Source organism: Canis lupus, chromosome X, assembly GCF_011100685.1.
Source record: "Canis lupus familiaris isolate Mischka breed German Shepherd chromosome X, alternate assembly UU_Cfam_GSD_1.0, whole genome shotgun sequence".
Lineage (NCBI taxonomy): Eukaryota > Metazoa > Chordata > Mammalia > Carnivora > Canidae > Canis > Canis lupus.
The window spans coordinates 71,734,393-71,744,314 of NC_049260.1; positions in this window are offsets into that span (position 1 = coordinate 71,734,393).

A 9,922-nucleotide genomic window follows, 5' to 3' on the forward strand; every position below is an offset into this window, starting at 1 on the left:
CACACCAGTGAGAGCAGGGAAAATTAAGAAGGCAGGAAACAACAAATGTTGAGAGGATGTGGAGAAAGGGGAACCCTCCTGCACTGTTGGTTGGAGTGTGAACTGGTACAGCCACTCTGGAAACTGTGTAGAGGTTCCTCAAAGAGTTAAAAATAGATTTGCCCTACGACCCAGCAATTGCACTGTTGGGGATTTACCCCAAAGATACAGATGCAGTGAAATGCCAGGACACCTGCACCCTGATATTTATAGCAACAATGTCCACAATAGCCAAACTGTGGAAGGAGCCTTGGTGTCCATCGAAAGATGAATGGATAAAGAAGATGTGGTTTATGTATACAATGTAATATTACTCAGCCATTAGAATCAACAAATAGCCACCAGTTGCTTTAACGTGGATGGAACTGTAGGGTATTATGTTGAGTATAGTATGTCAATCGGATAAGGACAAACATTATATGGTCTTATTCATTTGGGGAATATAAAAAATAGTGTATAGGAAAAAAGGGGAAAGGAGAGAAAATGAGTGGGAAATCAGTGATGGTGACAGAACATGAGATACACCTAACTTGGGAAATGAACCAGGGGTAGTGGAAGGGGAGGTGGGCCAGGGTTTGAGGTGACTCAGTGATTGGCACTGAGGGGGGCACCTAATGGAATGAGCACTGGGTATTATGCTATATGTTGGCATATTGAACATCAATAAAAAATATATACAAAAAATCATCATTTTCTAGAGCTGCTTCCAATATAGCATAACCAGTTATGTATTTTCAAGGAGAGGAAGTTATTGGCTTCTACTATGGTTTATAATATGGTAATACCAACATAAAGTATTTTGGAATGAATTTACTTGAACAATATTTGATGGAAATTTGCTATTCATTATTTCCTCTTGGTATATCTTGCAATTTTTAAACATAATTCTCTGTATTTTAGAAGTTTATGTAGTGTGAGACTTGTTTTATTCTGATGAGCGTTAAGGAACCTAGGATCCTGAAAAAAAAAAAACAACAACAAAAATAATTTTTCTTTTTCTATTGTTTGGGATAGTTTGAGAAAAATAGGTATTCTCTCTTCTTCAAATGTTTGGTAGAATTCCCCTGGGAAGCCATCTGGCCCTGGGCTTTTGTGTTTTGAGAGCTTTTGGATTTGATTCAATTTCTTTGCTGGCATATAATTCTTCATGATATTCTCTTATAATTGTATTTCTATGATGGTGGTCGTGATTTCTCCTCTCTCACCTGTGATTTTATTTATTTGAGTCCTTTCTCTTTTCTCTTTGATAAGTCTGGCTAGGGTCTTATCAATTTTATTATTTTTTTTTTCAAAAAGCTCCTAGTTTTGTGATCTGTTCTATTGTTTTTTCTTTGTTTGTTTCTGTTACTTATTTCTGCTCTAATCTTTATTATTTGCCTTCCTATCTGGCTTTAGGCTTCATTTGTTCTTTTTCTAGTTCCTTTATATGTAAGATTAGGCTGGGATTTGAGAGTTTTCTTGTTTCTTGAGGTAAGCCTGTATTGCTTTATACTTCTCTCTTATGACCACCTTTGCTACCTCCCAAAGGAATTGGAAAGTCATGTTTTCACTTTCATTTGTTTCCATGAATTTTTTTTGTTTGTTTGTTTCTTCTTTAATTTCCAAACAACCCATTTACTCTTCAATGGGACGTTCTTTAACATCAATATATGTGTGGCCTTTCCAAGTTTTTTCTTGTGGTTGACTTCAAGTTTCATAGCATTGTGGTCAGAAAATATGCGCGGTATGATCTCAATCTTTTTGTGTTTGTAGAAGCCTGATTTGTGACCTAGTATGTGATTTCTTCTGGAGAATGTCCCATGTGTACTTGAAAAGAATGTGTATTCTGCTGCTCTAGGATGAAATGTTCTGAATATATCTGTTATGCCCATCTGGTCCAGTGTGCCATTGAAAACCATTGTTTCTTGGCTGATTTTCTGCTTGGATGATCCATTGATCTAAATGGGGTGTTAAAGTCTCCTATTATGTTACTGTTAACAATGAGTTCCTTTATGTTTGCTCTTAATTGTTTTACCTTTTTGGGTGCTCCCAAGTTGGGGGCATAAATATTTACAATTGTTAGATCTTCTTGTTAGATAGACCCCTTTATTATGATGTAGTGCCCTTCTTCGTCTCTTGTTACAGTCTTCATCTAGTTTGTCCCAGGGATGCCCGAGTGGCTCAGTGGTTGAGTGCCTGCCTTTGGCCAGGTCGTGATCCTGAGGTCTCCGGATCAAGTCCCACATCATGCTCCCCATAGGGAGTCTGCTTCTCCCTCTGCCTATGCCTCTGCCTCTCTCTCTGTACCTCTCATGAATAAGTAAATGGAATTTAAAAAGTCTAGTTCATCCCATATGAGTATTTCTACTCCACCTTTCTTTTTGACATCCATTTGTGTAATAAATATTTCTCCATCCCCTCTCTTTCAATCTACAGGTGTCTCTGGTAGGCAGTGTATAGTTGGGTCTTTTCCTTTTTAAGAATATTTATTCTGACATCCCACGTCTTTTGATTGGGCATTTAGTCCATTTACTTTTGGCATAATTATTGATAGAAATGAATTTAGTGCTGTCTTACTACTTGTTTTGTTGTTGTTTCTGGAGATTTTCCTTGTTCCTTTCTAGTCTCTAATCACTTTTGGTCTTTCCTTCCCACTCAAAGTGTCCCCTTTAATATGTCTTGCAAGGCTGGTTTAGTCATCACAAACTATTTTATTTTTGTTTGTCTGGGAAATTGCTTATCTCTCCTTCTGTTCTAACTTATGGCCTTGCTGGATAGAATGTTCTTTCCTGCAGACTTTTTCCCATTCGGCACATTGAATACATCATAATGTTTTCTTTTGGCTTGCCAAGTTTCAGTGGAGAGATCTACTGCTAACCTTAGTAGTCTTCCTTTGAAAGTTAGGGTCTTCTTTTGTCTTGTTGCTTTTAGGATTTCTCTTTATATTTTGCAAATTTCGCTAAAATGTGTTGGCCTGCTTTTGTTGCTTTTGATGGGAGTTCTTTGTGTCTCCTGGATTTGGATGTCTGTTTCCTTTCCCAGATTAAGGGAGTTTTCAACTATAATTTCCTCAGATAAACCTTCTGCCCCCCTTTCCCACTCTCTTCTTCTTCTTCTTCTGGGACTCCTATGACAGGAATGTTATTATGCTTTATGGAGTCACTGAGCTCCCTAAGTCTACTTTCTTGTTCCAAGATTTTTCTTTCCCTATTGTGCAGCTTCATTATTTTCCATAATTTTATCTTCTACATCACTGATTTATTCCTCTGCTTCTTCTATTCTTGTGTTCATTACATCTAGTTGCTTTCCAATCTCCATTATTGCATTTTTCCTTTTGTTGTGACTAGTTTTTAGGTCTTTTATGCCTGCAGAAAATCACTCCCTACTGTCTTGTATGCTTTTCTCAAGCCCCACTAGCTGGTTCAAAGGATGAGGCAAGTGTATAATCCTTCTACTATATTGTTGTCTTAGATCCCAGGTGACATTTCAGTTGCTCAAGATGAGGAAAGATTTAGCTTTCCCACTACTAAATTTGGTTGCATCCATACCAAAAGAAATCTGCTTATGCCAATAACATCATCTTAGAAAATGAAGAATAAGATTAGCAGTGCAGTTATGAACTATACAAAAAATGTAGTATATGGTATTAGATTTTGAGTCCAAATAGTTTTTGGGCAGCCCGGGTGGCTCAGTGGTTTAGCGCCACCTTCAGTTGAGGGCGTGATCCCGGATATGTGGGATCGAGTCCCACGTCAGGCTCCCTGCGTTGGGCCTGCTTCTCCCTCTGCCTGTGTGTGTCTCTCTTTCTCTCTCTGTGTGTCTCTATGAATAAATAAATAAAATCTTTAAAAAATAAAAAAATAAAGTTTTCACATTAATTGAAACCAAATTGTATTCTAATTACAATATAAATTTTAGGATTTGCATATATCCTTAGTCAAAATTAAGGATTCAGAGCATTATTCTATTAATTGTGTTATTTCCATTATCCCTCTACTGTAAGCCCAGACAATAATTGTAGGAGTATATAAATTGGCAAACACCATATCAGAAATATTTGAAACCTCAGAGATGAGTGAAATTACCTGTTAAATGAAAAAAACAGTTTTATAAATCTTTGAATTCTTGGGTATTTGGCAATTTTTAAGGGTAGTTTAGGTTTCATCTTGATTAGAAGCAAGGATTTTGATGTCATCTTTTTATATACCTTTCATCTTCATTCATTTTCTTGCACTCTTAAATATTCTTTGCACTTATAAATATGCCTTTTATTAAACATTCATTTTTTGCTAATCATCTCTCTCTAGGTTCTAAAGTCTTTCTTTTACATTTCCATCCTTTTCCTACCATATGTCTTGAATATCATTGACGCCCCAATTCAACAAGCTATTTCTCTACCATCAGTCAAATTCCTGTAAATCTTACCTCTTCTAAAAATCTATCACAGCTCAATTTTCATGTATTTCATTTTTGGACTTGGTTAATTCTTTTTCCCATTTTCCAGTATGTTCTTAATATCTGTTTGTAGCATTCTGTTCCATATTATATATTTCTATGGAGCAAAGGGGATATAAATTTGTTTTACCTTGTATCAAACATGATAAGTATCCTTATGATGGGAACAAATAAGTGTTGTATTCAATGTGTGTATATTTGTGTGCATGTACTTCCTATAAACCTGAAAATATCTATATTCATTTCAGGAAGATATCCAGACTCAGACTTTTACAATGATCTGGTATATAACAAAGATTGAAAATAAACCTTTTAATTTTAGGATGACTTTATGGAATGTCAGAGTAGGCTTGGCCTATTATTGTGAACATTAACAAATAGCAGGACTTAATTTAACCAACATTCTAAGATTAAATTAAAAAAATCCTCTTCCATTACATATCTTCTTTCAGTTCATATTAGTATATATTCCATTTACATTACAACAGAGAGAAGTGGAATGAATGGGTTTCTCACAACCCCCAAATCAATATATAAACCCTGATCAATGAATGTGAAGCTCCTCTGTATATCTGAAATATTTTTATCCATTTTGACACAGTGCATAGCAGGAAGCTATCCATTAGGTTTTAAAAGAGGGAAGCCAATAAAGATAGGCTAGATGACAGATTCTCACATCTCTCATAATTCTGGTATGAGAACTAGCTTTCTTGTCTGCTATTTCCAATTATCTAAATGTGGATAATTTGAAAAGTCACACACACACACACACACACACACACACACAAACTCATTTTACTTCGTCCATACATTTTCCATGTGGGTATTAAAAATTATCTTTTTCTTAGTTTTGCACTACTTGAAAAATGAAAATACTAATATTGATCCAGGAGTGTTATGATGATTAATCATTTGAAGTCTGAACTAGAGAAACCTCAGACATCATAGAGCCATCTGTGCAACCTCTGTCATCTCTCAAAAAGCAGAAATTAAATGTGAAGCTGAACTTTGCTTGATGAGTAAAGCAGCTTCTTTTCATATGGTGGACTCTGAAATCTTGTTTCCTACATAGGAAAGCTTCATTTAAGGTCATAATTACTCACAGGCTGCAGCAGTCACACTTTATCATATAATAGCTAAATGAGCTATCATAGCATAATATATATTACTGATATTTTCTAGTCTATTCCTAAACTATGACCAAAATTTATGACTAGTATGACTACTAATCACAAAGTGACTTCCCCACTCAGAAACTTGTACTGAAATAATTGGCCACAGCTAGTCTATGAAACAAAAGCCTTGTAATTACTTACTCACCAGGGATGAGTAACAATTTTTGCCAAATAAGATACAGAAAATATGTGGGAAAGTTGTTGCCTTCTTGTTACAGCTATATCGTCATATTTAGTGTCTGAAACAAGAGACTAAGATCTTTGATTTCTAACCAGGCTCTAGAAATACTGTGCAGAGGCATAGCTTTTTTGCAAGTGATGCAGGTATCTAGGGACTTGGTAATACTATATTCTCTTCTGAAGGTTTTCCTTTTTGACCCCACTGTGGTACTAAGTTCATCTACTAAAAAATAAACCATGAAGGAATTTGAAATTGTGACTCAGGAAAGGGAAAATTTGTCAAAATGTGTTACTTAGATTGTTGTTATCCCTCTAGCTAAGACTGGTTCTTATAAATACTACCAGAGGATAGAGATGAACCAATATGGCCTGGTGGGTTAAAATGTGATTGACTATTTCAGTCTAATTGGAGAAATGTGCTACAGTATATACTGCCAGGAGAAGAGCTCAGAAAATTAAACAGAGGTTATGAAGGATTTGTACCTGGAGAAATTGAGTCAATTGTTTCACTGGGAATGTGGAGGAAAAGAACAGATGGTATTAAACCTCAACATTCAAAAGAATTATTTTAGTTCTATAGTATCCTGTAATTATTACAGCTCTGCAGGTCTCTACTTGTTCTGCAGTATACCTACATTTTTGCTGAATGGTTTAGCATATCTGCAGTAAGAAAATGTGTAAAAAGGAAAAACTCAATGAATTTAATAATCTGTAGTTGCCTCAACTGCCTTAGAAGAGGTTTCTAAAAATATATAAATAAATTCAGGGTCACTTAAACTCCTAGCAAAACTTTAGCTATTGGTTAAAGTAATGAAAGTTGAAGCTCGCTCCAAAGTGACACCCCACCCCCACCTAGAAAAAAAATAAAAATGAAAGTTTGCAGCTCCTGTAGCATATATTTATTTATGAAATGCTTAGAAACCAGAATACCCAGAAACTGTGGACATTTACACTCTGGTGAACAAAATTCAGGGGAAAACTATTTTCTTGGGCTATAGGATTTCCCCTTTGTGTTATTTAATCTGAATATGGATGCTCCAACCCTAAACTTCTGAAGTCAATATGAACAAATGTTGCAACATACAGAGTCTCAAAATCTGTATTCTTTGTGCTAGGGAGTAGATTCAGATATTCAAAGGAAGAATGTGAAATTTAGTCTTTCAGATACCTAGGATTCTAGGTACTATTTATAACCACTTGGGAAAAAAAAGGTACATTCTTGAGTAGTAGCTCTGTTGGTCAGGTGTTGTTGTTCTGTTTGTTTGTCCAAACCTCAGTGTAGAAAATCATTATGGGAGCAAAATCCTCAAGTCTTCCACATTTGAAATCCAAAATTATTAGTTTGAATTTAACATTAAAAGTTTATTTATGCATGCCAGATTACTTGCAAATGAAAGATCTGTCTACTCAATTTGTTCTAGGTTGCCTATATGGCAAGTTGGTAGGGCAGAGACTCAAGAGATCTATGTCCCACCTTTCCCAGAACTATCTTAGCAAATTAGGAAGAGCCAGTCTTTTTGGTTCTATTGAGTTTACTGTACACATCTTCATGGAGCCATCAAAAAAAAGTATGCATCTGTTTGAACAAAGAGTGAATAAGGATCCTAAATGCTTTGGATACTTCTTAGAAATACAACTGAGTATTCATCCTATATGTCTTCTTTCTGCCTCCACCTCCTCCCCTTCCCCCCAAAACACACTCTTGCTTCCCTGGAAACGAATTTTATAAGAATATGAGACCATCTTGATGTGAATATTTTGAAAGTAGCAAGCTTACTATATGGGAATTACTATTTGACACTTCCCCTTCAGGAAAATGTACAAAGAAACAAAACACTCAGATGTACTGTAATACATCCTCTGGTCAACTGTCTTGCCACAGATGGAAAAATGAGCTCCCATTGTCCAACCAGCTGTCCGTTGCAGAGATTAGACCTTTATTGAATTGGGGTCATTTTTAAATTAACAGAAGAGTTTGACATAGTCAAAATTGAGCAGTTTTTTTAATCTTCTCAAAAGCCCTGTGGAAGCATTTTAGTAAGAGAGTGCAATACAAAGCTTAAGTTGAAACTGTTTTAACATTTCTATTAATCACATTGTTTCAGCAGTTTAAGTTCAAGAGAAAAATTTTAATGCTCTCTACTCCTTTTTCCTTATCTTGCATGGATTAATTTCTCTAACTATGGTCCCATTTTTCTTTAGTTCTCATAAGACTGTCTGGCTTTTTGATATAATGGTCATCTTCATATCTTAAAACAAAAATTGAATTATATGCACTACTGGACAAGCATGACATGACTTTTGCTAACATATGTAAGGTGTGAAAACCTGGGGAAAAGTTCAATTTAAGTTCCACTTGAGCACACTGTAGTGCACTGGGTATGAGTTCAGTCTTAATGGCACTGAAAAAGGTAGAAGCAGGGAAAGTTGGAGATCACTTATTTGAACCTAATTAAAAAGACCTGATAAAAATGCTAGAAAGCCAGATGGTACTTAGTTCGGTGCCAGTCCAGGGATGGAATATGTTTAGCAGTTGACATTCTACAAGGGTAGACTAATAATATCACCAGTGAAACCAAAAGAATTTTGTTAATACTATTAGGCTCTACTTTTAAAATTCTTTCATGCTTTTGTATCTAAGTAGAAACAAAAAAATGTAAAGTCTCTATTTTAGTCAAATTCTAAAATTCTAAAAGAACTTCAAGTATTTGATTACTATTATCTCCAGCACTACTTTGAAAACTAAATACTAACATCATTATAATATAATAGCAAAGATTGGAGAGTAAATTCAGCACACTAAGATGATTATTATTCCACAAGAAAATTGTTCTTTAATTTTAAAAGTCAAATAATTGATTTTTTGAAAACAGTTCTTGAACTAAAGCACTTAAAGAAATAATATACAAACTTAGGTATTTTTTGGTTATTCCAAATACAAACATTTAGAAATTGGAAGTTTCATGTGTTTACACAATATGAAATATACCTTTCTTGAATACTTTCATTGCCATGACTTTAGACATTTCTACATAGAACAAATAAAAATAGCTAAATAAGAAATTTTCTTTTTTTACCCAGATTATCTTCTGTCTTTAATATAGTATTGTAACGAAGGGTTGGTAGAGACCCTCAAATGATGAGTATTTATCCACATGTATCCAGTGCCATTAAAAAAATTAAATGCCATTAGGAATTGGGAGAGCTATGTTTTGAAATGCTTTGAGAAAAAGGAGAGTTTAAAGAGTAGCAGGTGCCTATTCAAGGATATAGAGGAGAAAAGGGAAAAGAGTGAGGAAAGGCAAAATTGTCGTGGGTACCTAATTTTGCAATCAGAAATTAACTTTTGGAGCATTGATTCATAGTTTTGATCTTCTTCAGTCCTTTTGTTGCTCTGTGATGTAACCAAATAATTTAGAGGTAATTAAGCCTTCTACAAGCACCAGAAAAAGGTAAATATATCTGCCTTTTTCAAGTGAACAAACAGGAATGCCTGGGATTCATAGTCTTCCAAAGAACTCAGGGGAAGACATTTTGTTGCCCAATTTATCTCAAATACCAAAGAGCCTTTAACAAGAAATTTAGGTGGTGTTAGGGACACTGCTAATGATGTTTGTTGAATACCAGGTTTTATAAAATAGGATGCTAGTTCTCTGTCTTCAAATGGAACTCACTTAGTACTACAATCTCTGAAATCCTTCATAGATTCTCCAGGGCAATTTATTTCATGGACTATTGTCAAGCACCATATTTGCCACCCTAGGGTTTCCAGGACTATATGAACCACCAAACAAATAACCTATCAATGCTATTCTACACCTAAGGCATACAAATGGCTGAGTAAGGTACTTGTCAGAATGTTCTTTATTGCTGCTGTAGAGAAATATGGGTTTTGTTTTTATGGTTGGTAGTCACCATCCTGGCAAAATAAACATTGTTTTCTCACTTCATTTGGTTCTTTAGTACTATATCAGTCTTTCAGTTTTCCATTTTTTTTTCTGATGCATCCTTGGACTGCATTCATATAATATTTAGAATTTTTAATTGAATTAGCATATTTTATATGATTTATTTTTACTAAACATGTTCCCCCA